The following is a 27,615-nucleotide window of genomic DNA, read 5'->3' as shown; positions in this document are numbered from 1 at the left end:
GTCACTGAAAGGTCACAAATTTCCATTTATGACCTTTTTGTGACCAAAAACATAAGGTCAAAAGCTGGGCGTCGTAAACTGACTATAGCGACCTTTCTTCTGGAATGGTCGCAAACGTTTATGACCAAAATACGTCTACTGTGGCATTTTGGTCACTAGCAACCTCCCCAGGCCACGTAGGCATCCAGCGTGGCAATCTGACGTGGCACAAGATTCAGCCCGGTCCAATTCAATTTTCTACATGGGCCTAGCCCAACAATTCGGCCTTTTCAATATATATTTATTTCTGTTAATTTTCACTAGCTACATGGGCCTGGCCCAGTAATTCGGCCTTTTAAATTTCTTTGCCTATCCCTTTTGACAGATTTTTTGGTCTTGTTTTTTCTGGGCCATTTCTTTGCTGGGCCTCTCAAGTTTTCCCCTCAAAAATAATTGTTCAATATATCTTGGGCTGGGCTGAAATAATTGATCCAATCCAACTTCTTTTATTATGCCATTGACATTACAACACATCACACTACAAGTTATCTTGGGCCTAGCCCAGTTCCGATACATTTTCAAAGCAACATGAAATATTATAGGAGCCCAAAATATAGTTACATGCATTCATTCTAGCAGTACATATCTTTACATCCAACCAGTAAGTGCCAAACAGAACTATTCTACAACAAAGAAAAGAAAATAGATGACAAGACATCACAGAAGTTCCTATTGTCCTCCTCCTTCAACATTTGAAAACCTTCACCTGGCAGTAGATCAATCATGAGTGAGAAACAATACAACAACAAAACAATAAAGAAACAATACGGTTGATTACTCAAAGAAATTAAACTAAGTGCAGGTCACCCAAGCTGAATTTCTTGCAATCCAAACAACACAAACAGTAGGAAGATGGTTGCATAGATACAAATCCATGTGGTAGCAGCAAAATTGGCCAATCTGGACAGCATCTTCTCTGTTTGGTACTAACTAAAAAAACTGGACTTGTTCATACAAATCCCTCTTGAATTCCTTACACAGCCATGATTTGCATCAAATATTCCTTAATTTAGCGGCATTTGTAAGCAGAGAAAGAGAGGGAGGGAGATGGGGATGCTACGTACCTTGTCCTGAAGTTCCAACGACCAGACCAGAGAGAAGTTGCTCCTCGTCTTCTTTCCTCAGCCCCAAATTTGCCTGCAATAACCACAATTCATTGCATCAACCAGCGATCTGATCTCACAAGCGATCTGATCTCACAAGCCCCACCCAGGTGGTGGACTGGTGGTAGTACAGCAGCTAGAAGGCTCATCACTCACCGGTTGAAAAGCTCGACCCGGTACTCCATCTCCTTCTCCGCCATCTCGAACATCTGCATCGCACAACCACCACCATCAATTGACCTCAATCACAAGCTCGAAATCAAAGAGGAAGGCATATACGCACAAAAAAGAACATGAAAATTCCAGAAAAGGGCGACTTGTAGCTGCCAGCAGCAACTTGAGAATGAATGATTGATATCCTGGAAGTTGTAAACTGGAAGCCAGAGAAGCTACTAGTCAGGTTAGTTTCCACAGGTTAATTAGTTTCAAGTTCTGAAACTGAATGCATGGGGTCGAGTATCAGTATTCTGTGTAAATTAGTCATATGATGTACCTGTAGTTACGCAATGATTTTGCTCACGTTAGATAGCATGTACTTCTATACGAGAGAAAGAAGGATTGCTAGCAAATCTGCTACATTTTATTGTGCAATGTCAGTCAGTTTGTGTAGCTAAACTGCCAACAATGAACCAACCAAGTGCATATATACTGCTCGTGAGCATGACCAATTTTTTAATCAGACAAAACCAAATATGTTGCAGAATAAAGAATCTACAAAGTGAATAGTAGAAGCTGAGTTTTCAAAGAATGTATCACTTTCAGCTATACAAGATTGCCCATCCTCAAGAAAACAATTACAATTTCGAGTCATGGCCTGAACAGCCCCAGTAACTCATCCTCAAGAAAACAATTATAAAAGACTAATCTTAACCCACTGGTAGCAGTCGAACACTAGCAACTAGTGAGCACTGAAGAAACAACACAATGAAATAGCTTACCCTGATGGTGTCAGCGTAGTTCCATCTAACCTCCTTGGAGAGCTGGCCGAGGAGGCAGTACCTGTGCGCAGGCTGCAGCCTCAGAACCCTGCAAAACCACAAGCAACGTCAACATCAAACACACATACAAGACACACGCCAAGATCTAGAAGGCAGTCCAACGCTGACGTACTTCAGCGTGTCGGGGATGACCATGCGCTTGGTCCTGTCATACGGTTGTGGTGCGCCCTCGTATGCCTTAGCCTGGGCGTCGTCCTCGAGGCCACCAGCGGCCCCGGGCGCGGCATCCGGCGCAGACGACTAGCAGGCGAAGCTGAAGCTGCTGCATTGGGACAGTACGAACAGTGAGCCATATGCCTGGACCCTAAACCTTGAAGAAAGCAGTACAAAATTGCACTTCGTATAGGACTGTCATGCAGACCAAAGTAAGCATGAACCGAGTAGATCCCACTAGCATTATGCTTTCTAAAAGATTGCTCGACTAGCATTTTTAAAATTGTCGTGTTGTAGAAACTGAATTGAGGGTAGTGAAAAGGTCCAGAATGTATGAAGATAAGAAAGAAGTTCTTCCCTGGACTGGTTAGTTTTAGAAGCTCTAGCGCAAAATCGACTCCAGGAAAGATCGACGATCCAATTCAAAGATGTAGAGAAAAGTAATACTTAAAACGGGAAAATGTCTAAACAGCAAGCTAGCTGCACGTTATACAGCGTCAGCTTATTTCACTGCTCCATGGATGGAGCTTACAATACACTAACCACTTAGACGCACTAATGCAGATTAAAGGGATATGCATGTTTTTTGCCTGTTGGTTTAGGTAGATCTATTCTGGATACCAATGTTTATCACCTTAGACCATAGGCATTCCATCAAACTGGTATGTTACAACAGACTGAATAATTCAAGGAATCACCTAGTAGTGGCAAGAATATACAATTGTACAAATGCAGTGCAAGAAGACTAACTACACGACAGTAACTTCCTAGAGCAGGCAATGTAAAAAGATGTGAATCTCAAATCTATAGCAGCTGTAGTGGTTCAATATAGTTTATGAAATATAATTTAAAGAGAGAGCAGACTGCCTTTATACGATTTTGGTTACTACCAATTGTCAGTACGATTGCATTAGTGCGTCAAGACGCTGAACAATTTATGCTATCGTTCCAATAGTTTATGCTACAAGCCAACAATATATAAGCCCGTGCCAGTGCTGTTGTCCGCTGCTCTGCTCCTTGTGCTGCCGCCAGAGATCCCCTGATGGCCTAGAAGAAAAATACTGTTAACTGACAATTTCTCAATAAAGTTTCTGTACAACAGCACAAGGTGGTTAACACAAAGGGGAAACAAAGAATTAACATGGCAGCAGAGCAAACCAATACAGCTTGCAACTAATAAGCACATGATATTGCTTGGCAAAAGAAGCCACCAGGATCCAAGTAGATCTAGATTTATAGGTGCAATCTTCAATAACTATTAAAGCCATAATTACCACTACAACGAACACAAACAGAATTATGTACAGATGGAGCAACGGAGTCTATCGACCTGCCCAAAAAGTACTTGCAAAAAAAGAAGGAACGCCAGTATCATCATCCATACAAAATAATCACTAGCATGGACCTAGCAGTAATCATCATCATGCAACCCATCGCCTGACGCGACTGGGGAATCCAAAGCACTGGATCTAACAGGCAGTGCCTAAATCCACTCGAAAACAACGTAACTGCTAGAACCAAGCAGATCAAAGCACAGCGCGTATGGATGACATATCCTGCATCGGATAATGCTCAGGAGAGAACCTACTGCGAAGTTTAAACATGCAGCTAGCACGGGCGGGACAATGCTCGGGCAACTTACCCCGCAGGCGAACTTGAAGAAGACCCCAAGCTACTAATCGAGCGAGAAGAGGGGCTCACTGGTGTGCCCTTGCTTGGCGGCGACGTGGAAGGCGTTGAGGTCGAGGCGGGAGCGGAGCTTGGCGGCCTCGAGGTCGTAGAGCGGGAGGAGGAGGTGCACGACCTCGAGCGCGCCGGCCTCCGCCGCGACGTAGAGCGCGGACTCCTCGGCGACGGCTAGGAGGCGGCGCACGGCCTCGGCGTCCGCGAATCGGACGGCCGCGAAGAGCGCCTGGTGGGAGAGCGGCAGGAGATCCATCGTCGGGCGGGCGGCCAACCGGAGAGCCGGCGCGGAGCTGACCAAACGGAACCCTAGCGCGTCGGCCGACCTGCTCGACTCGATTTGGGGCATAGGGTAGGGAGAGATGGTGAGGGGAGGGAGGGACGAGGTCGGCGGCGGTGGTGAGGAGGGCTGCGAGGTCGGCGGTGGGTGGGAGCGGTGGGGAGAGAACTGGATCGGGGAAAGGAGGCCGGGGAGAGGACTGGATCGAGGGAGGAGGTGGCGGCGGCTGCGAGGATAGGAGGGGTGCGATGGGGGGAGTCGATGGGATCTGACCTAGGGTTTGGGCTGCGGGTGGAGGTATCTCTTTTTCATTTTATTTTCCTTTTTTTCTGTAGATGGATGGATGGATGTGGGATGGAGAGATGGATGGATGGATGGATGGATGGGCGCCATGTCATCGATCCGTGGGAAGAGTCCTGATTGGTCGAAAAAGCAGTGATTTAAAAAAGTGTCTAAGTACTAAAAATAGAGGGATTTTGTGAAGTAGCTATTCAAAATATTTTGCAAAATGGCACCACACAAATTTTCACTAGAGTTAGACCACATTTTATGGATAAGGACCAATTTCTATGCATTTCTGATCTTTCTAGCTATTTTTAATCATTTTCTGAGTGCCCGAAAGGAGGTTTTTTTGTGAAGGAACTACCAAATAATTGTTGCAAAATTGGACCAAATCAATTTTCTAAAATACTAGGACATATTTAATGCACAATTGACAAAATGGTTGGGTGTAAAAAGTTTTGATCCACCTCTCGTGAAAAAGACAAATTTCCGCCGATTCAGCTAGAAGCGGGTCAAATTTGAACTGCAGCTGCCTCATAGTTTGCTATTTATTTTTTACAAAAAAGCATTTCTAGGTACATAAGTATCTATTTAATCAGAGAAACACCAAAAGTTTTCCAAGATTCAACCACTAGCTAGGAACGGTCAAGCCCGCCGTTTTGACCGCATTTTGAAACGGGCATAAAAAATTCAAAAAAATCAAAAAATTGGGAAACCTTCGCATTGTGTCATCATATGTGGCCAAGTTCCTAGGAAAAATAACAAACTTGTAATACGGCAATTATTTTAAAAAAGTGTTCTCAGAAACGAGCTATCACGTGTGGAGATCAATGGCTTTCAAGCCAAAATGATCAATCTTATGGCCACATTCATGGCATAGTTTGTTCAAATGATCTCATATTGTGCACAAGGGTGCATATTGGAATGGCAAACAATGTTGCCTAAGGAAGTTTTCATTTTCGTTGGACGAAAAAACCATTTTCCATTTTTCGAGTGCCCGAAAGGAGGTTTTTTTGTGAAGGAACTACCAAATAATTGTTGCAAAATTGGACCGAATCATTTTTATAAAATACTAGGCCATATTTAATGCACAATTGACAAAATGGTTGGGTGTAAATTTTTTTGATCCACCTCTCGTGAAAAAGGCAAATTTCCGCCGATTCAGGTGGAAGCAGGTCAAATTTGAACTGCAGCTGCCTCATAGTTTGCTATTTATTTGTTTCAAAAATCATTTCTAGGTACATAAGTATCTATTTAATCAGATAAACACCAAAAAAATTCCAAGATTCAACCACTAGCTAGGAACGGTCATTCCCGCCGTTTTGACCGCATTTCGAAACGGGTATAAAAAATTCAAAAAAAATCAAAAAATTGGGAAACCTTCGCATTTTGTCATCATATGTGGCCAAGTTCCTAGGAAAAATAACAAACTTGTAATACGGCAATTATTTTAAAAAAGTGTTCTCAGAAACGAGCTATCATGTGTGGAGATCAATGGCTTTCAAGCCAAATGATCAATCTTATGGCCACATTCATGGCGTAGTTTGTTCAAATGATCTCATATTGTGCACAAGGGTGCATATTGGAATGGCAAACAATGTTGCCTAAGGAAGTTTTTATTTTCGTTGGACGAAAAAACCATTTTCCATTTTTCGAGTGCCCGAAAGGAGGTTTTTTTGTGAAGGAACTACCAAATAATTGTTGCAAAATTGGACTGAATCATTTTTATAAAATACTAGGCCATATTTAATGCACAATTGACAAAATGGTTGGGTGTAAAAATTTTTGATCCACCTCTCGTGAAAAAGGCAAATTTCCGCCGATTCAGGTGGAAGCGGGTCAAATTTGAACTGCAGCTGCCTCATAGTTTGCTATTTATTTTTTCCAAAAATCATTTCTAGTTACATAAGGACCTATTTAATCATAAATACATGTTTTGGTGGCGATACGTCGAGGTTTGGGCGGTGGCCGAGGGCCTCAACTCTAGAGCGCGTAAACTCGCATGCCCGTCGCGTGGTCACCGCGTGACCGTAATGTTGCCATGTGTTCTAGGCAGCTTAGGCATGTCTAGTGGGTTGGGCACTCCCCAGGTTGGTGCTAGGAAGAAAATTACAACATAAGATTCTCACGAGAAGACCGATCGATGCTCAAACATGAATTAGCAGCCAAGTGTTTGATTAGCGGTACGGGAAATGCACATGGCCAATGGGCGTGAGTTTTGGCTGAGGATGATCATCTACTAAGGAGAATGTCTTCACAAATTTTTAGCTCAAAAGGAGGATCCTAGGTGGTACTTGCTTTGCAAAGTACCACGCTGGACAAAAATATGAATGTTGAAGCTGGGCTCAAAATAATGAATGGATTGAGCTGAAATTTTGTGGAGGATGATTATTTGGGCATTGGAAAGCATTGTAGAAAATTGATACCATTTGGACATGCCAAAGTAGTACTTCCTTCACAATGCTCTTCTATGGACAGAAACTTGGGAAAACTAGTGAGAGAGATTGGATGAATGAAATGAGCTCAAAATTGGTGTAGTTAAGTTACTTAGGTATGGTAATGCGCTGGTCAATTTTCAGATCACTGGGTAAGCCTAGCTAGTACTTACTTCACAAAGCTTCTCTCGAGGTAGAAACTTTGGAAATTTCCCGAGAAAGATTTACTAGGAAAATTGAGCTGAATATTATCATGTGGCAATTATTTGGGTATGGAAGAGTGCCCGAAAAGTTTGAGGGTAATAGGAGGGGTCTATATAACACTTCCTTTGCAACGTGCCAATTTGGCCATAAAATATAAATTGAACCTGGGCTCACATAGATGATTTGACTGAGCTGCAATTTGGAGGAGGGTGATAATTTGGGCATATGAAGAAACTGTATAAATTTCATGTCATTTAGAGATATAAAAAAGGTACTTCCTTCACAATGCTTCTAGGTGGACAAAAACTTTGGAAATTTGCCGAGGAAGATTTGCTAGGCAAATGGAGCTGAATTTTGTCATGCGGTAATGATTTGGATAGGAAAGAGTGCCCAAATATTTGTAGGGCAATCAAGAATATATAAATCGCACTTCCTTCATAAAGTGTTGTTGTGAACATAATAGGAAAATGAATATTGTTGAATTAGTTTTGAACTAGGCAAGGAAGGATTTTTACATATTTGATGAAGATATGACCCAAAGAATTTATGAGATTTTTTTTGGGAATTTTGGGAATGATAGAAATATAGGTTGCTTCACAACCTAGGGCAAAAACTGCCACATGGACATGACACATAGGCAAAACTGATGAGATGGCGCCTAGTCATCACAACCCACCACAATCTACAAGGTTATGACCATCTATATTGGTCATTAACAACTAGAAATAAGGCAGCGGACTAGCACTGTTTGCTTTGTGACCATTTCGTGTAAGGAAATTACGACCTTTCTGACCAAAATGGTCGCAATGGTTTAGGGTTTGAAGCCCCTTGAACAGCTTTTGACCAATTGGTCTAAAATGGTCATAAATTTATGACCAATTCTTCGAGGGTCACTGACAGAAGGTCATAAGTTGACATATTTCTTGTAGTGAAAAATTAGTTCATCGAACAAACACAAAGAAACACGGTAACTCCTCATCAGCTACACAACATTTTGCAGCACCATGCTTATCTTGTTGCGGTAGGTTTCTAAGGGGAATGGTGCAACCCCACGGACACACCCGGCGGTTACAGGCCGTTAATCCTGGCGGCATCTAGACTGGCCCCACAGATCAACACTAGTCTTTCCTGCACACTTTGTCCTCACTTGTGCGCACCTGGGATCAACTTCCTAGTCGGCCACCCATCCTCAGATTGCTACAAGTCGAGCACGCTTAACGTTTGGTGTTCTTTCCGAATGGTCACCCGAAAATGAAGTAATTCCTTGTTGATATGAGTAATATATCATCCCTATTAAGCCACGCTCTCACAAATGGGGAGCGGTTCATTGGTTATGTCCTTGTCGCCTCATCCGCAAGAAGGGGCAGAGGGTGAGGGCGATGAGATTGAGAGTTCGAGTGGCGGTGGTCATCCTCTGGGACACATGAAATGGAAGGGTAGGCGACGCTTAGGTTAATGCGAGGGGCCGGGAAGGGGAAGCACTAGGATCGTGCCTGCATGTGTGCCAATTCTCTTCTTTTTCCTTAATAAATTTAAGAAGGTAAATATGCCATTGATACATAAACTTGCTCGCCATGTTCAAATTAGTCATAAAATTTGCAATATACAAATTTTTGGTCCAGAAACTTGCGAGTTTGGTTCATCGTTGGTCAATCCGCCTATTCTACCATTCCAGTGGGAGGAGGGTTTTAAGACGATGCCCGCGGAAGTCATTTGGTAGAACACCCATAGGCCTGATTGACCAACACTCCAGCCCACGTCTCTGCATCTTGCTCTTTTGTTTCCGATCATAGCAAGGCGACACATAGGGGACAGTGATGGCCAAGATCTTGACGGGGGAGTATGGATGAACCTCGTTGTCGACGACCCGGCGACGATGCCCCCGAGACCGAGTATGGTGAGATTTCTGACGATCTCATTGCCCGTCTCACTTTGTCCTCCCCTCACCCAGCGAGGACGCCGCTAAGTATGGTGAAATTTGGTTAGGGTTTCTGGGCGGAGGTGCTTGAACGTATTGTGGTTCGTTTTTACTAGCATTGGTCAGGTCATTTACATTCCTTCTTAGCAAATCCTCACGCTACAGATTGTGTCGATTGCTGCTAGGTTTTAAGAGGGAGTTTCTGATGTTGCTAATGTGGTCATGGTTTTTAGTCGAAAGTTGTCAAATTTGGTCATGGATATGGTGATTGATTGTACCCTGTTGATCATATGAAGTGCTAAACTCATTCGTTCCAGTAAAATGAATTAGAAATGTCCCTGATATCTGTGATTTTTTACGTGAATTATATATTTGAATGTGTTAACTGAATTTGCTGCAGCTGTGACCATCTTTAACTGAATGTTCCCCATCTTTTGCATCGTCATAACTGAATTTGTGCTGCAGTTTTGTTACAAGAATGATCTGATATTTTATGCACATTGAATCTTCTGAATCATTGACACACTCATAACTGAATGTTATGAATTTTGGACACTGGCATAACTGAAGTGTAAATTGAATGTTCTATGTTTTCACACACTGTTTTATCTGAAAGTACTCAATTTTTTGGACATTGTATGAACTTAAAGCACTCCTAATTGTTGTTACCTGAAAATTATGAATGCAAGAGCTTTTGATGGTTTACTTACTATGGTGATTTAGACAAGAATTTTCCTGTGCAAACGGGAGCAACAAGAAGTACATGGACTATCAAGATGACTAGTTTGATAATTATCATAGTGACACATAGTCAATCCTTTGGACCGATGATTTTCTAAAGCAGTTGGGTCATGACAGAGCTGACTCCAAACATGGCATATGTTGGTTGCATCCTGGAAGTACATGTGAAGATGGATTAAAGCAGTTAAACTGTGATGCAAACATGCTAGCAATGATTGATGCATCAGCAAAGTACAAATATCTAGTTTTGATAGTGGACCATGGTGATACTCTAAACAGCTTACTAAGAGATGATGTGCTCCTGGATGGGGTACCAATAGTTATCAGTCACAGTAGATGTAGAAAGGGCAAGGAGGTTGCGGGTTCTTGCAAAGTTGTTGGAAGAGATACAAGAAATAAGATAGCAAGGGGTTCTTCTTTTATGTGTGCATGCTCTTCTTCGAGATTTCCTATTGAAGTGGAAGAGCAGGAACATGTTGAAGGCAGTGATGATACTACAGATGGAGATTTCTATGAAAGTGATTATGAAGTAAATGAAGGTGATGGCAACCTCTTTGAGCAGAATGTCGACAAGGAAGTGAATGATCACAAACAGAAGCTTATTGTAGATGACTTTGAAGCAGAACTAGCTAAAGATGTATTGGATGACTCTCATTTGAACCTAAGAATAGAAGAGAGGGAGAAAATCAAGTATAGATTTGACGTGTTTAATATCAAAGACTGACATGAATTCACCGAAATTCAGACCTGGAATGGTCTTTAGTGTTGTGAAGGAATTGAAAAATGCTTTAGATTCTTATGTATTGCAGAATAGGGTGAAGGTCGGGAAGATTAGGAATTCATCCACGTAGAGGAATAGGATATTGTCCAGTGTAACTCCGGGCGTACGTGGCGAGCAGAAGTACTTGTGCCCACACCTCTATCCATTATCCAGGTAATTGATGGAAGCAAAACACAAATATCCGGGAGCTCTACTTCCTCCTAAGTTTAAAATATTTACTCTATGACACGAGCAAGGGCATTGGGTGAGAAAATCAACAGAAGAGCTCCATTGCTCAAGGGCAAGATCCCTCTATTACACCATGGACCTCACTATTACCCGGGGTTTTTCGTTTACCCCAGGTTAGTCGGTGCTTCCCATCTCCTAAACAACGGCGGAGCCACTGGTACTGTGAATCTTCTGGAAGGTTCCTGTCCGGTTTTGGGAACCTTTTCTAAACCGGATTTCCTTATTTTTCGATTTTGTTTTTCTTTCTTAATTTTAAAATCATCAATCATAAAATTTACATAAAATGTTCATTGTTTTGAAGAAAAATTCAAAATTTCTAAATTTTGACCATGTTTTTAAACATTGTTCGCGTTTTACAAAATTTAGAATTTTTTAATTTGTTCATGTTTTCCAAAAGATGCTTGGAGTTCCCAAAAAAATCAATCTTCTAAACTGTTTGCAATTTCAAAATTTGTTCATGTTTTCAAAAAATCTCATAGTTTCAAAATGTGCTCATGTGAAATATTTTTCACAACAAATTCAGAATTTTGACTTTTGTTCTCACTTTTAAAATGTGTTCAGCATTTCGAAATGTTCTCCATTTTTCAAAGATTATTCATGTTTTCAAAAAAAATGTTCTCATTTTATATTACTAGCAAAAGGGCCCGTGTATTGCAATGGGAGAAAAAAATCATAATCTCCAATGGCCAAGGAATCTCCTTGTTGCTAGAAGTTTGAGATCGTGCCCAACCGTTTTGGAGTAGGTAACCCATTCGCTATCCTTGTTTCTATTTCTGTTGCATTCCATCTCATCGTATCACATTCTGTTCCACGATTCCACTTTGACACGTTAGCATACCTAAGTTCAATAGTTTACGTCCGCTATCCAATCATGATTTTCCTACCCTGAGGGGCAAAGTAAAGGCCCTTCCCCCTTTGGAAGGTTGTGCGCGAGGAGGGATTTGAACCCCCGACATCGTGGTTTGTAGCCACGTGCTCTAATCCTCTGAGCTACAGGCCCAGCTGTCTCCACTGGACCTCTTCCCGGGAGTACCACATTTTGCTGTATTGCCGGGGTACACTATCACTCTCAATTTTCTTGAAATCATGAACATTTTTAAACTCATGCACGTATTTGATATCGTGAACATTTTTCAAATTCGTGAACACACTTCTACAAATTTTCGAACATTTCTAAAATTAAGAACATTTTCCAATTCATGAACATTTCCTACTATCTGCAAACATTTTTTAAAAATTTAAACAATTTCCTTGAACCGGTGAACAATTCTAGAATTGGGGAACATTCTTTGGAAATTGGTGGAACAATATTTGAAAGTCACAAACCTTTTTTTAATTTAAGAAACATTTCATTGATTTAAAGATCATTTTTTGAATCAGCAAACATTTTATGAATGAATAGACTATTTTGCAAGTCGCAAATAGTTTTTCAGTTTTTAGGATAGTTTTCCATTCATGAACATTTTTTGAATTGGCAAAATTTTGTTTAATTTCAATAACATTTTGTAATACACTACTTTTAAAAATTATGAACATTTACTGATTTCCCGAACATTTGTTTTTAAATTTTCAAATATTTTTTGAATAAGCAATGTTGTTTTACAAAATCGTTAACATTTTTTAAATCCTCAAACATTTTATGATTTAGTAAACATTTTATTTTAAAATTCTCATTTTTTATTTTCTAACTTTTTATGTCCTATATTATTTAAAGTAGAAAAAAAGGAAAAACGAAAAATGAAATTTAGAAGAAAGGCCAAGGGCCGGCCTATACGGCCGCATTGTGTCTTCTCCCAGCGCGCGGAGCGCAATATAGGAGGTCCCTTCTGCATGGGCCGGCCTAGCCAGGGAACTTCCTCTTTGTGGAACATTTTTTAATCACTTATAGGTAGCATTGGTGGATAATATTTTGCAACTTTGGGACAATTTTCAGCATGCACACAACTAAATTATTAAGAATAACTAGTAGAGTGCCCGTGCATTGCCTCGGGCTTTTGCTGGAGTTAAATTTCACATGTAGAGACAATAAAACACATACACACTTGCATAATAATTGAAGTCCACTTCACTTGCAACGTAACGAAAAGGCAAATTGACTATCTATACATATAGAGTAACAATCCAACTAAATTTATTATCCCTATATGGTCATTGGAATACAAACGTTACCATCTAGATATATAGGAATTCCAGCCAGATTGCTTTATTTCAAGTGCTTCTTTGAATTCCCTCGCAAAACTTTTTAATTTCACTCAAGAACAACCAGGACACTTAACTACGAGATTGTGGCTGAAGAACAAGATTATAAATTCAAAAACAATCGCAACCTAAGCATTTGGGATCAAGAGGGGAGTGAAGGAGGAGAGTAGCATATACCATCAAATCTTTATCTACCTTGCAGCAGTGGGTCGCAGGCGGGAGATCTCAGGATCGTCGGGGCTACACGGAGGAGAGGGGATTTCCTCGATGGAGGCAAAGGACAACATCTGCTCCGCCGCCGCCCCAAGGCTTAAAATCGCCGCCAAATTGAAGCCCATCCGCCCTTCTCCCAACATCCCAACCCTTTCTCCTTCTCCTTTTTAAATGTGAGGAGCAGTGGCTGGGAGAGGAGCGCGGCATTGACGACAAGGAAATCGGGTGGTACGGTGGGAGGGAAGTAGCGGCAGATGGAATCCTAGCCGGGACAGGGTAAGGGGTTCTGTGCGTGGTGTGTGGGTTGGGCCTTGGGGCGAACGGGCGAGGAGGAGAGAAACCGAAATGGGAGGAAACAGTGGGAGATGGGGGGTGCTACCTCTTGAGCTTGCGTTGGATTTCCCCGAAGAGGAAGGGATGATGCAGCAGAGTAGCGTAAGTATTTCTCTCAGTTTTTGAGAACCAAGGTATCAATCCAGTAGGAGGCCACGCTCAAGTCCCTCGTACCTGCACAAAACAATAGCTACTCACAACCAACGTGGTTAGGGGTTGTCAATCCCTTCACGGTCACTTACGAGAGTGAGATCTGATAGATATAATATTTTTGGTATTTTTGGTATAAAGATGCAAAGTGAAAAGTAAAAGGCAAAGCAAAAAAGCAAAACAAGATTAAAGTGATGGAGATTGATATGATGAGAATAGACCCGGGGGCCATAGGTTTCACTAGTGGCTTCTCTCAAGAGGCATAAGTATTCTATGGTGGGTGAACAAATTACTGTTGAGCAATTGACAGAATTGAGCATAGTTATGAGAATATCTAGGCATGATCATGTATATAGGCATCACGTCCGTGACAAGTAGACCGAAACGATTCTGCATCTACTACTATTACTCCACTCATCGACCGCTATCCAGCATGCATCTAGAGTATTAAGTTAAAAACAGAGTAACGCCTTAAGCAAGATGACATGATGTAGAGAGATAAATTCATGCAATATGAAATAAACCCCATATTGTTATCCTCGATGGCAACGATGCAATACGTGCCTTGCTGCCCCTTCTGTCACTAGGAAAGGACACCACAAGATCGAACCCAAAGCTAAGCACTTCTCCCATGGCAAGAACTACCAATCTAGTTGGCCAAACCAAACGAATAATTCGAAGAGACTTGCAAAGATAACCAATCATACATAAAAGAATTCGGAGAAGATTCAAATATTATTCATAGATAGACTTGATCATAAACCCACAATTCATCGGTCTCAACAAGCACACCGCAAAAAGAAGATTACATCGAATAGATCTCCACAAGAAAGGGGGAGAACTTTGTATTGAGATCCAAAAATAAAGAAGAAGCCATCTAGCTACTCACACTTCATTGGACCCGAAGGTCTGAGGTAAACTACTCACACTTCATTGGAGAGGCTATGATGATATAGAAGCCCTCCGTGATGACGGCCCTCTCCAGCGGAGCTCCGGAACAGGCCCCAAGATGGGATCTCGTGGATACAGAAAGTTGTGGCGGTGGAATTAGTTTTTTTGGCTCTGTCCCTAATTGTTTGGGGGTACGTAGGTATATATAGGAGGAAGGAGTACGTCAGTGGAGCTCTGAGGGGCCCACGAGGCAGGGGGCGCGCCCTAGGGGGGCGCCCCCCACCCTCGTGACCGCCTCTCTGATGCCTTGGCGTAGGGTCCAAGTCTCCTGGATCATGAGAAAATCACGTTCCCGAATGTTTCATTCCGTTTGGACTCCGTTTGATATTTTGTTTCTTCGAAACACTGAAATAGGCAAAAAAACAGCAATTTTGGGCTGGGCCTCCGGTTAATAGGTTAGTCCCAAAAATAATATAAAAGTGGAAAATAAAGCCCAATATAGTCCAAAACAGTAGATAATATAGCATGGAGCAATCAAAAATTATAGATAAGTTGGAGACGTATCAGGCATCCCCAAGCTTAATTCATGCTCGTCCTCGAGTAGGTAAATGATAAAAAAATAATTTTTTATGCGGAGTGCTACTTGGCATATTTTCAATGCAAATCTTCTTAATTGTGGTATGAATATTCAGATTAGGAAGATTCAAGACAAAAGTTCATATTGACATAGAGAATAATAATACTTCAAGCAAACCAACAAAGCAATTATGTTTTCTTAAAGTAACATGGCCAAAGAAAGTTCATCCCTACAAAATCATATAGTTTAGTCATGCTCCATTTTTGTCACACAAGAATGCTCTCATCATGCACAACCCCGATGACAAGCCAAGCAATTGTTTCATACCTTAATAATTTCAAACTCATAAAACTTTCACGCAATACATGAGCGTGAGCCATGGATATAGCACTATGGGTGGAATAGAATATAATGATGGGGGTTATGTGGATAAGACAAAAAAGGAGAAAGTCTCACATCAATGAGGCTAATCAATGGGCTATGGAGATGCCCATCGATTGATGTTAATGCAAGGAGTAGGGATTGCCATGCAACGGATGCACTAGAGCTATAAATGTATGAAAGCTCAACAAAAGAAACTAAGTGGGTGTGCATCCAAATTGCTTGTTCATGAAGACCTAGGGCACTTGAGGAGGCCCATTGTTGGAATATACAAGCCAAGTTCTATAATGAAAAATTCCCACTAGTATATGAAAGTGATAACTCAAGAGACTCTCTATATGAAGAACATGGTGCTACTTTGAAGCACAAGTGTGGAAAAAAAGACAGTAGCATTGCCCCTTCACTACTAGGAAAAGGGCTACTAATGGCGCACCAGTTTTGCCTACTAATGGTGCATCACTGGTGTGCCATTAGTATCACGCCACTAGTATTTTTTACTAATGGCGCACCACTGGTGCGCCATTAGTATCTGGTATACTAATGGCGCACCACTGGTGCGCCATTAGTATAGGCCACGGTGCGCCATTAGTATAGGCCACTAGTGCGCCATTAGTATTTTTGAATTTTGAAGGCGGGAAAATAGTAGTGGCGCACCGTCTAACCCCCACCGTGCGCCATTGCTATTTTTGAATTTTGAATTTGGATCTGGATCGTGATTTTTTTGCCCATTTTTTGCTCTTTTTTTGCTCGTTTTTTGGCACGATATTATTTCAAATTTTGTTCCTGTTTTTGGATCTTGTACGTTCTTTTGCCGGAGAGGAGTTCGCCGGAGAGGAGGAGGAGGAGGTCACCGGAGAGGCGCTCGCCTACATCGCCGGAGAGGAGGAGGAGGAGTTCGCCGGAGAGGAGGAGGAGGAGGAGGTCGCCGGAGAGGAGTTCACCGGAGCATCGGAGAGGAGGAAGGAGAAACCATGAGGGGATGGGAGGAGAGGAGGGAGGAGGAGCTCACCGGAGAGGAGGGAGGAGGAGCTCACCGGAGAGGAGGGAGGAGGAGCTCACCGGAGTGGAGGGAGGAGAAACCGTGAGGGAAGGGGAGGAGAGGAGGGAGGAGGAGGTCGCCGGAGAGGAGGAGGAGGAGGTCGCTAGAGAGAAGGAGGAGGAGGTGGTCGCCGGAGAGGAGGAGGGTAGTATGGTGGAGGAGAGAAGGGGAGATGCAGTGGAGGAGAGGAGGAGATGGAGTGGAGGAGAGGTGGAGTGGAGGAGAAGAATGAAGAGGTAAGGAGGAGAGGACCACGCCCACCATATATACGGCATAGTAATGGCGCACCGCGGGCAGGTGCGCCATTACTAACTTTTTTTATTTTTTTAATTTATTTTGAATTTTGAAGGCGAGAAGATACTAATGGCGCACCATGGGCAGGTGCGCCATTAGTAACTTTTTTTTTTACTTTTTTGACTTATTTTGAATTTAGAAGGCCGGAAGATAGTAATGGCGCACCATGGGTAGGTGCGCCATTAGTAAGTTTGAATTTTTTTGCCTCTCCAGATCTTAAAAGCCCCGTATCTTTTTTCTGTTAGGTTTTTGAGGATTTTGAAAATGTTTAACGGGGTTCCCCCGTTAAATTCGAATGTAACTTTTCAAGTAGATGATTTTTCATATAAAAAACTTTTTCATCCGAGTTCGTACGCAAAAGTTATGCCCATTTTACAAATTCTCGAGAAATTTCGCAAATAAAGTCGAAATTCATATTTGTAAATTTTCACAACAACTAGACCACATATCACATGGGAAACTTATTTTCTTTTATTTTTCTGACATTTCCATCATTTTTTTATTTTTTTTAACTGAAAAGGCGGTCCACGGGGGGGGGGGGGGGTGCATTCGGTGGAAGTGGTGGCCAAGTTACTAATGGTGCACCGTGGCATGGTGCGCCCTTACTAGTTCAACTAGTAAACTAGTAATGGCGCACCACATCCATGGTGCGCCATTAGTATTTTTTTACTAATGGCGCACCGTGGATGTGGTGCGCCATTAGTATTTGGACACTAATGGCGCACCAACACATGGTGCGCCATTAGTATATAGTAACGGCGCACCACATGTCTGGTGCGCCATTAGTGTCAATTCCATCTATAGCCCTTTTCCTAGTAGTGCTTTTTATTTATTTTCTTTTTTTGGGCCTTCTTTTTTTTTCTTTGGCCTTTCTCTCTCTTTTTTTGGGGGGCATTGCTCTATTGAATGATGATCATCACACTTCTATTTATTTACAACTCAATGATTACAACTCGATACTAGAACAAAGTATGACTCTATATGGATGCCTCCGGCGGTGTACCGGGATATGCAATGAATCAAGAGTGACAAGTATGAAAAAATTATGAACGGTGGCTTTGCCACAAATACTATGTCAACTACATGATCATGCTAAGCAATATGACAATGATGAATGTGTCATGATAGACTGGATGGTGGAAAGTTTCATGGCAATATATCTCGGAATGGCTATGGAAATGCCATAATAGGTAGGTATGGTGGCTATTTTGAGGAAGATATAAGGAAGTTTATGTGTGAAAGAGCGTATCATATCACGGGGTTTGGATGCACCAGCGAAGTTTGCACCAACTCTCGATGTGAGAAAGGGCAATGCACGGTACCGTAGAGGCTAGCAATGATGGAAGGGTGAGAGTGCGTATAATCCATGGACTCAACATTAGTCATAAAGAACTCATATACTTATTGCAAAAATCTACAAGCCATCAAAAACCAAAGTATTACGCGCATGCTCCTAGGGGGATAGATTGGTAGGAAAATACCATCGCTCGTCCCCGACCGCCACTCATAAGGAGGACAATCAAATAACACCTCATGTTTCAAATTTGTTACATAACGTTTACCATACGTGCATGCTACGGGACTTGCAAACTTCAACACAAGCACTTCTCAAATTCACAACTGCTCAACTAGCATGACTTTGATATTATTACCTCCATATCTCAAAACAATTATCAAGCATCCAACCTTTCTTAGTATTCAACACACTCAAAAGAAAGTTTCACAAATCTTGAATACCAAGCATGTTATTATTAAGCAAATTACCATGCTATTAAGTCTCTCAAAATAATTTAAGTGAAGCATGAGAGATCAATAGTTTCTTTAAAACAAATCCACCACCATCCTCTAAAAGATCTAAGTGAAGCACATAGAGCAAAATTATAACGCTCAAAAGATATAAGTGAAGCACATAGAGCAAAACTACTTAGCTCAAAAAGATATAAGTGAAGCACATAGAGTATTCTATCAAATTCTAATTCATGTATGGCTCTCTCAAAAGGTGTGTACAGCAAGGATGATTGTGGCATACTAACAACCAAAGACACAAATAATGCAAGACGCTCCAAGCAAAACACATATCATGTTGGTGAATAAAAATATAGCTCCAAGTAAATTACCGATGGAAGTGGACGAAAGAGGGGATGCCTTCCGGGGCATCCCCAAGCTTTGAATTTTTGGTGTCCTTGGATTATCTTGGGGGTTCCATGGGCATCCCCAAGCTTAGGCTCTTTCCACTCCTTGTTCCATAATCCATCACAAGAATTCACCCAAAACTTGAAAACTTCACAACACAAAACTCAATAGAAATCTCGTGAGCTCCGTTAGAGAAAGAAAACAAAAGACCACTTCAAGGTACTGTAATGAACTCATTATTTATTTATGTTGGTGTTAAACCTACTGTATTCCAACTTCTCTATTGATTATAAACTATTTTACTAACCATAGATTCATCAAAATAAGCAAACAACACACGAAAAACAGAATCTGTCAAAAACAGAACAGTCTGTAGTAATCTGTAACTAACGCAAACTTATGGAACCCCAAAAATTCTAAAATAAATTGCTTGACATGAGGAATTTATTTATTAATAATATTAAAAAAGAATTAACTAAATAGCACTCTCCAAATAAAAATTACAGCAGTTCTCGTGAGCGCTAAAGTTTCTGTTTTTACAGCAAGTTCAACAAGACTTTCCCCAAGTCTTCCGAACGGTTCTACTTGGCACAAACACTAATTAAACACAAAAGACACAACCAAAACATAGGCTAGATAATTTATTTATTACTAAACAGGAGCAAAAATCAAGGATTAAAAAGAAAATTGGGTTGCCTCCCAACAAGCGCTATCGTTTAACGCCCCTAGCTAGGCATAAAAGCGAGGATAGATCTAGGTATTGCCATCTTTGGTAGACAATCCATAAGTGGATATCATGATAATTTCATATGGCAATTTTATTTTCTTTCTTGGAAAGTGTTCCATGCCCTTTTTTAATGGAAATTGAAATCTAATATTCCCTTCCTTCATATCAATAATCGCACCAACCGTTCTAAGCAAAGGTCTACCAAGAATAATAGGGCAAGAAGGATTGCAATCTATATCAAGAACAATGAAATCTACGGGCACATAATTTCTATTTGCAACAATAATAACATCATTAATCCTTCCCATAGGTTTCTTAATGGTAGAATCCGCAAGATGCAAGTTTAGAGAGCAATCATCAAAATCGCGGAAATCTAGTAAATCACACAAATTTTGGGGATGGTGGAGACACTGGCACCCAAATCACACAAAGCATAAAAATCATGGTCTTTAATTTTAATTTTAATAGTTGGTTCCCACTCATCATAGAGTTTTCTAGGGATAGAAACTTTCAACTCAAATTTTTCTTCATAAGATTGCATCAAGGCATAAACAATATGTTCGGTGAAGGCTTTATGTTGACTATAAGCATGTGGAGAATTTAGCACGGATTGCAACAAGAAATTCAATCAATTAAAGAGAAACTTTCATAATTAAATTCTTTGAAATCCAATATAGTGGGTTTAGCAACATCTAGATTTTTATTTCTTTCAATCCCACTTTCATCAATTTCATCATAAAGATCTAAATACTCCGAATTTTTAGAACGCCTTCTAGGTAAAGGAAGATCATATTCAGTTTCATCAAGATTCATATTGCAAAACAAAGATTTAATAGGAGACACATCAATAACTTTTATATCTTCATCTTGATTTTCATAGGAATTGGAAGAACACGCTTTAATAAAGGCATCTTTGGAAGCACGCATCCTAGCGGTTCTTTCCTTGCACTCATCAATGGAAATTCTCATGGCTTTGAGAGACTCATTGATATCATTCTTAGGAGGAATAGATCTAAGCTTTAAAGAATCAACCTCAAGAGAAATTATATCAATGTTCCTAGCCAAATCATCAAGTTTATGCAATTTCTCTTCAAGAAAAGCATTAAAATTCTTTTGTGAATTCATAAACTCTTTAACACTATTCTCAAGTTCAGAGGGCATCTTATTATAATTTCCATAAGAGTTATTGTAGGAATTCCCATAATTATTAGAAGGATTACTAGGATATGGCCTAGGATTAAAATTCCCTCTATAAGCGTTGTTACCAAAATTATTCCTACCAACAAAATTCACATCCGTAGATTCATTGTTATTCTCAATCAAAGTAGACAAAGGCATATCATTAGGATCAGAAGAAACACTCTTAGTAGCAAATAATTTCATAAGTTCATCCATCTTTCCACTCAACACATTGATTTCTTCTATCGCATGCACTTTTTTATTAGAAGATCTTTCAGTATGCCATTGAGAATAATTAACCATAATATTATCTAGGAGTTTAGTAGCATCTCCTAAAGTGATTTCCATAAAAGTGCCTCCTGCGGCCGAATCTAAAAGATTTCTAGAAGCAAAATTCAATCCGGCATAAAAATTTTGTATAATCATCCACAAATTCAACCCATAAGTAGGGCAATTACGTAGCATTAATTTCATTCTCTCCCAAGCTTGTGCAACATGTTCATGATCAAGTTGCTTAAAATTCATAATATCGTTTCTAAGAGAGATGATCTTAGCGGGAGGGAAATACTTAGAGATAAAAGCATATTTGCACTTGTTCCAAGAATCAATACTATTTTTAGGCAAAGAGGAAAACCAAGCTTTAGCACGATCTCTAAGCGAAAAAGGAAATAGCTTTAATTTAACGACATCATTATCGACATCTTTTTTCTTTTGCATATCACATAAATCAACGAAGCTATTCAGATGAGTAGCGGCATCTTCACTAGGAAGGCCGGCGAATTGATCTTTCATAACAAGATTCAACAAAGCAGTATTGATTTCAGAAGATTCGGTATTAGCAAGAGGAGCAATCGGAGTGCTAAGGAAATCATTATTATTGGTATTGGTGAAGTCACACAATTTGGTAGTATCTTGAGCCATCGCGACAAACAAGCAATCCAACACACGGGCAAACAAAAAGGCAAGCGGAGAAAGAGAAGGAGAAGGAGATTGGGAAAGAGAGGGCGAATAAAACGGCAAGGGTGAAGTGGGGGAGAGGAAAACGAGAGGCAAATGGCAATGTAATGCGAGAGATAGGGATTGTGATGGGTACTTGGTATGTTGACTTTTTGCGTAGACTCCCCGGCAACGGCGCCAGAAATTCTTCTTGCTACCTCTTGAGCTTGCATTGGATTTCCCCAAAGAGGAAGGGATGATGCAGCAGAGTAGCATAAGTATTTCCCTCAGTTTTTGAGAACCAAGGTATCAATCCAGTAGGAGGCCACGCTCAAGTCCCTCGTACCTGCACAAAACGATAGCTACTCGCAAGCAACGCGATTAGGGGTTGTCAATCCCTTCACGGTCACTTATGAGAGTGAGATCTGATAGATATAATAGTTTTGATATTTTTGGTATAAAGATGCAAAGTGAAAAGTAAAAGGCGAAGTAAAAAATCAAAACAAGATTAAAGTGATGGAGATTGATATGATGAGAATAGCCCCCGGGGGCCATAGGTTTCACTAGTGGCTTCTCTCAAGAGCATAAGTATTCTATGGTGGGTGAACAAATTACTATTGAGCAATTGACAGAATTGAGAATAGTTATGAGAATATCTAGGCATGATCATGTATATAGGCATCATGTCCGTGACAAGTAGACCAAAACGATTCTGCATCTACTACTATTACTCCACTCATCGACCGCTATCCAGCATGCATCTAGAGTATTAAGTTAAAAACAGAGTAACGCCTTAAGCAAGATGACATGATGTAGAGAGATAAATTCATGCAATATGAAATAAACCCGATCTTGTTATCCTCGATGGCAACGATGCAATACATGCCTTGCTGCCCCTTCTGTCACTGGGAAAGGACACCGCAAGATCGAACCCAAAGCTAAGCACTTCTCCCATGGCAAGAACTACCAATCTAGTTGGCCAAACCAAACGGATAATTCGAAGAGACTTGCAAAGATAACCAATCATACATAAAAGAATTCAGATAAGATTCAAATATTATTCATAGATAGGCTTGATCATAAACCCACAATTCATCGGTCTCAACAAACACACCGTGTTGGGGATATTACTACTGGGCGTAAACCGGCCAGGAAAGGCCGTGTTAACTTCATCCGTAGTTGATTATGCTTGAAGCCCATGTAGACAGAAGAGGAAAGGTCTAGGGCCCAGAACCGGTTTGAGGCCTGTAGTCGTGAACCGGCATTTGTATGAAACTTGTATTGTAAGATAGAAAGAGTGGAGACCGAACCGGACACGTTTATGAGCCGGTCTCGGGACTCTGTAAACCGATGGGCGCCGCCCATGTATATAAGGGGACGACCCGGCAGCGGTTCAGGACAACAGACAACAACTCGAGAGCCAGACAAAGCGGATTCGCTCCCTGGCCTTCGAAACCCTAGCAATACCAATCACAACTAGACGTAGGCTTTTACCTTCCTCGAAGGGGCCGAACTAGTATAAAATTCCCCGTGTCCCTTTGTCCGGTTTAACCCCTTAAAGCTAACCCGTAGCGATGGCTCCACGACTAAGTCCTTTCACAAGGATATCTGTCGTGACAATCCCACGACAGTTGGCGCCCACCATGGGGCTGTCGCATGATGGTTTTGAGTTCTTGAAGGGCAGCTTCGATGGACTTAAGGGATACACTGTGGGCCGGATGACGAAGAGTCGCCGCGGCAAGCTCTACATCGACAAGGCAGGATGGGATCCCGAGGCCAATTCAATCGAATACGGGTACCGGGTCCCCTTTGGTGGGATTCACGTCTTCATCGGCAAGATCGGTGAACCGGCCCCCGAGCCGGACATCTACACCCACATCATCGAAACGGCTCGGCGTGCAAGTTCTTCGCCGGTTCAGCCCGAGGCAAGGCATGTTTTCGTAGGTGTCATCCATGGATCGAGGTACGAGGACGGACCGGTGTCCGATGGAGAGACTGTGGTCTGTTCTGATGATGAGTCTTCTGGAGAGACCGAATCACTTTACCAGTTGCAGGACGGCCGGATTGAGGGAGGATCCGAGGGCAACAGTATTCCGGATTCCCCCGATCTACCAAACCGGGCCGCCATCTTCATGGCCGGCACACAATCGGCGCCTCATTCATCTACCGCCGTAGCAATGCTCTCCGGTTCAACGACGGCCACACCAGCAGGGGCACGAAGCTCGGCGCCGCCTCCGGTCCAAGTCTTGTCTGATTTATTCGACGCTTTGGCAACGTTGATGGCTACGGAGGTGGATGCAGCAGCCAGGGATCAGCACAATGTGGAGATTGCAAAGGTGAAAGATCAGATAACCCAGGCTAAAGCGGACCTGGCAACAGAGAATGCTAGGATGGCTACAGAGCATGTTGAATTAGAAGCACAGGCCTACCGGATTAGACTGGATCAGAATGCTTCTGAGGAAGTCATGAGAAGAAGGTATCGATCACGTCTCCCGTCGGTTTATGAGCCGCAAAATCTTTTCAACACACCAAGAGCAGGAGCTGGTAACCAACCCACACTAAACCGGGCAGGGGTGCCGGGAACAGGAGCGCCGGTTCAGCCACGCACGATGGACCTGCCTCACCAGAACAACGTTGTGCCACAGTATGTATCAACGCCGCCCGGGCATTATTCCAACCCGTTGGACAACATTGTGGCCGCCGCTTCACGCCTGGCGGCCCTCCCAACCGACGGCGAGTCACCAGTTGCAGTGGAAGCACGTCGGGCCAGGGATCTCCTTCAAACAGCACTAAATCAACAGCAGGCGTATTCACACAGTCGTGAGAGGATTCATTCCACTCCCCGTCCAAGCCGGAGTTATAGCAGACACGTGGAGGACGAACCGGCTGTGTCCAGTAGTGCACGTCGTCGAAATTCACCATGAGGGAACAACCCGGCCGGGGGAGGCGCTAACGCGCAAGAGGTTGTGGACCATGGCCGCGCACGTCGGGAGGCTGAGTTGGCAGCTCGACACGGAGCACGACAACATACTCCGGTTCACCCCACTGCCTCCGTGGAGCCAGGAGTGATGTTCAGTTCCTTAGGGGTGCCGTGTTTAACCCCCGCTTTGCGTAATGTGAGACTACGCAAGGATTTCAAGGGACCTCATAAGGTACCAAATTACACCGCCGATTTGCAACCAGAGGCATGGGTGGAGAGCTATGAGATGGCAATGGAGATGTTAGATGTGGACGAGGCAGTGTGTGCTAAATATTTCACCATGATGTTGGAAGGAACAGCTCACACTTGGTTGAAGAGCTTGCCGACCAACTCTGTTGGATCATGGGCCGAATTGAAGCACCGGTTTATCCAGAACTTCAAGGATACGTGTAAGCAGCCGATGTCAATCGTAGATCTGGCCGCTTGTGTCCAAGAGGAAGGGGAGTCCACGACCCATTGGGTCAAACGGGTCTCGGCGATTTTGCATTCATCAGATCGTATCAATGCAGACACTGTAGTGTTAACATTAGAAGGCAATTGTCATTTTAAACCATTAAAACAGAAGCTGGGAAGGCTCAAACGTCACTGCAATGACATGTCAACACTCATGGCCGCTTTGGTTAAATACGCCGATTCAGATAATACCAAGGATCCGGATTCAGAGGAGGACAAACCGGAGAAAGGTAAGAAGAATAGCAATACCAAAGGTCAACAACATAATCCGGCAGGCCATGGAAACGGTGGTAAGCGCAAGGCCGACAGTAGCTTGGACTTTGTTGCAAATACCAACGCGCAGGAGAATGGCCAGCGCCGTAAGGGCAAGCAGCCCTAGAGGGGTGGAGGTTCAGGCAACAATTTGGAGCGTTTGTTAAATCAGCCCTGACCAAAGCATGGATCGAAGGAGAAGCCGACATCACATCTTTGGAAAGACTGTTATATCATGCGGGATTTCAAGAATTCCAATATGTTCCAATATGACAACGGCCCGCCCGGCGGTTCAGGAGGAGGTTTCCACGGGCCAGATTACGGAGGTGGTGGTTCCGGTTCAGGGTTTCCAGGCAACCAAACCGGACACGTCAATCAACGGCACCAAGGCAACCAGGGAGGTTACAACCATCAGGGGAGTCAGCAGCAGCAGCAGCAGTCGGGTTATCAGAGCAATCCCAAACAGCTGAACAGCGGGCAATACCATGTCTTCACTACTAGTTTGTGCAAACATGATCAGAAGCTTCGCAAAAGGGCAGTAAGCTCTGTTGAGCCGGCAGTACCTCAGTATTTACGCTGGTCTGAGCAACCTATTTTGTGGAGTAGAGATGATCACCCACCCCGGGTTGATAATCCAGGCCATTTGGCCCTGGTGGTAGCCCCTCAAGTTGGGGGATACAAGTTCACTAAAGTGCTCATGGATGGGGGAAGTAGTATCAATATTTTGTATTATGATACATTCCGCTGTATGGGGTTGGCAGATAAGGATCTTAAACCGTCAAATACGGTCTTTCATGGTGTGGTGCCTGGTAAGTCTGCATATCTTGTCGGCAAGATTGCTTTGGAGGTAGCTTTTGGAGATGACTATGATTCAAGGTCAGAAACATTGACATTTGAGGTGGTAAAGATCAAAAGTCTGTACCACGCCTTGTTTGGGCGGCCAGTTTATGCTAAGTTTATGGAAAGACCATGTTATGTTTATCTACAGCTTAAAATGCCAGGTCATAAAGGGACTATCACAGTACATGGAAGTAGAAAGATTGCTTTAGAGTGTGAAGAAGGTGATGCGGCTTATGCTGAGTCGGTTTGTGCCACGGAGGAGTTGAAATTCTATAAGGAGCAAGTTGATCCGGCAGACATGACCTCTTTAAAAAAGCCAACTACAGAACATGATCCAGCGTTGAAGTTCAAATCGGCTACAAACACTAAGATGGTTGACTTTGTTCCTGGCGATTCATCCAAACAGTTCAGCATCAGCGCTAACTTGGATCCCAAATAGGAAAGCGCACTCATCGAGTTCATCCGTGAGAATCGGGACATCTTTGCATGGAAACCTTCTGACATGCCAGGTGTACCGAGGGAACTCGCTGAGCACACACTCAACATTGATCCTAAGTTCAAACCAGTCCGGCAGTTCCTCCGCCGTTTCAATGAGGAGAGATGAAAGGCTATAGGTGAAGAGGTAGCCCGTCTGTTGGCTGCTGGGTTTATTATCAAAGTTTTTCATCCAGAGTGGTTAGCCAATCCGATGCTGGTTCTTAAGAAAAACGGCACTTGGCGCATGTGTGTGGACTACACAGATTTAAACAAGGCTTGCCCTGTAGACCTCTTTGCTCTCCCTCGCATTGATCACATAATTGATGCTACAGCGGGTTGTGACTGTTTGTGTTCTCTGGATGCCTACTCTGGTTATCATCAGATCAAAATGGCAGTTAAGGACCAGGAGAAGACAGCTTTCATAACTCCCTTTGGAGCCTTCTGCTATGTTTCCATGCCGTTTGGACTCAAGAGTGCCAGGCAACTTACCAGCGATGTGTTCAGAATTGCCTTCATAAACAAATTGGGTGCAATGTTCATGCATATGTGCATGATATTGTGGTCAAGTCCATAAAGGAGGAGACATTGATAGATGATCTACGAGAAACCTTTGACAATCTCCGAGTTTACAAGATGATGCTCAATCAGGAGAAGTGTGTCTTTGGTGTCCCGGCAGGCAAGCTCTTAGGTTTTCTGGTATCAAACGGAGGCATTGA

Source organism: Triticum urartu, chromosome 7A (assembly GCF_056163025.1).
Source record: "Triticum urartu cultivar PI428250 chromosome 7A, HENAU_Tu73, whole genome shotgun sequence".
In the NCBI taxonomy this organism is placed as follows: domain Eukaryota; kingdom Viridiplantae; phylum Streptophyta; class Magnoliopsida; order Poales; family Poaceae; genus Triticum; species Triticum urartu.
The sequence above is the reverse complement of the archived record's forward strand: the minus strand, read 5'-3'. Positions refer to the sequence as shown.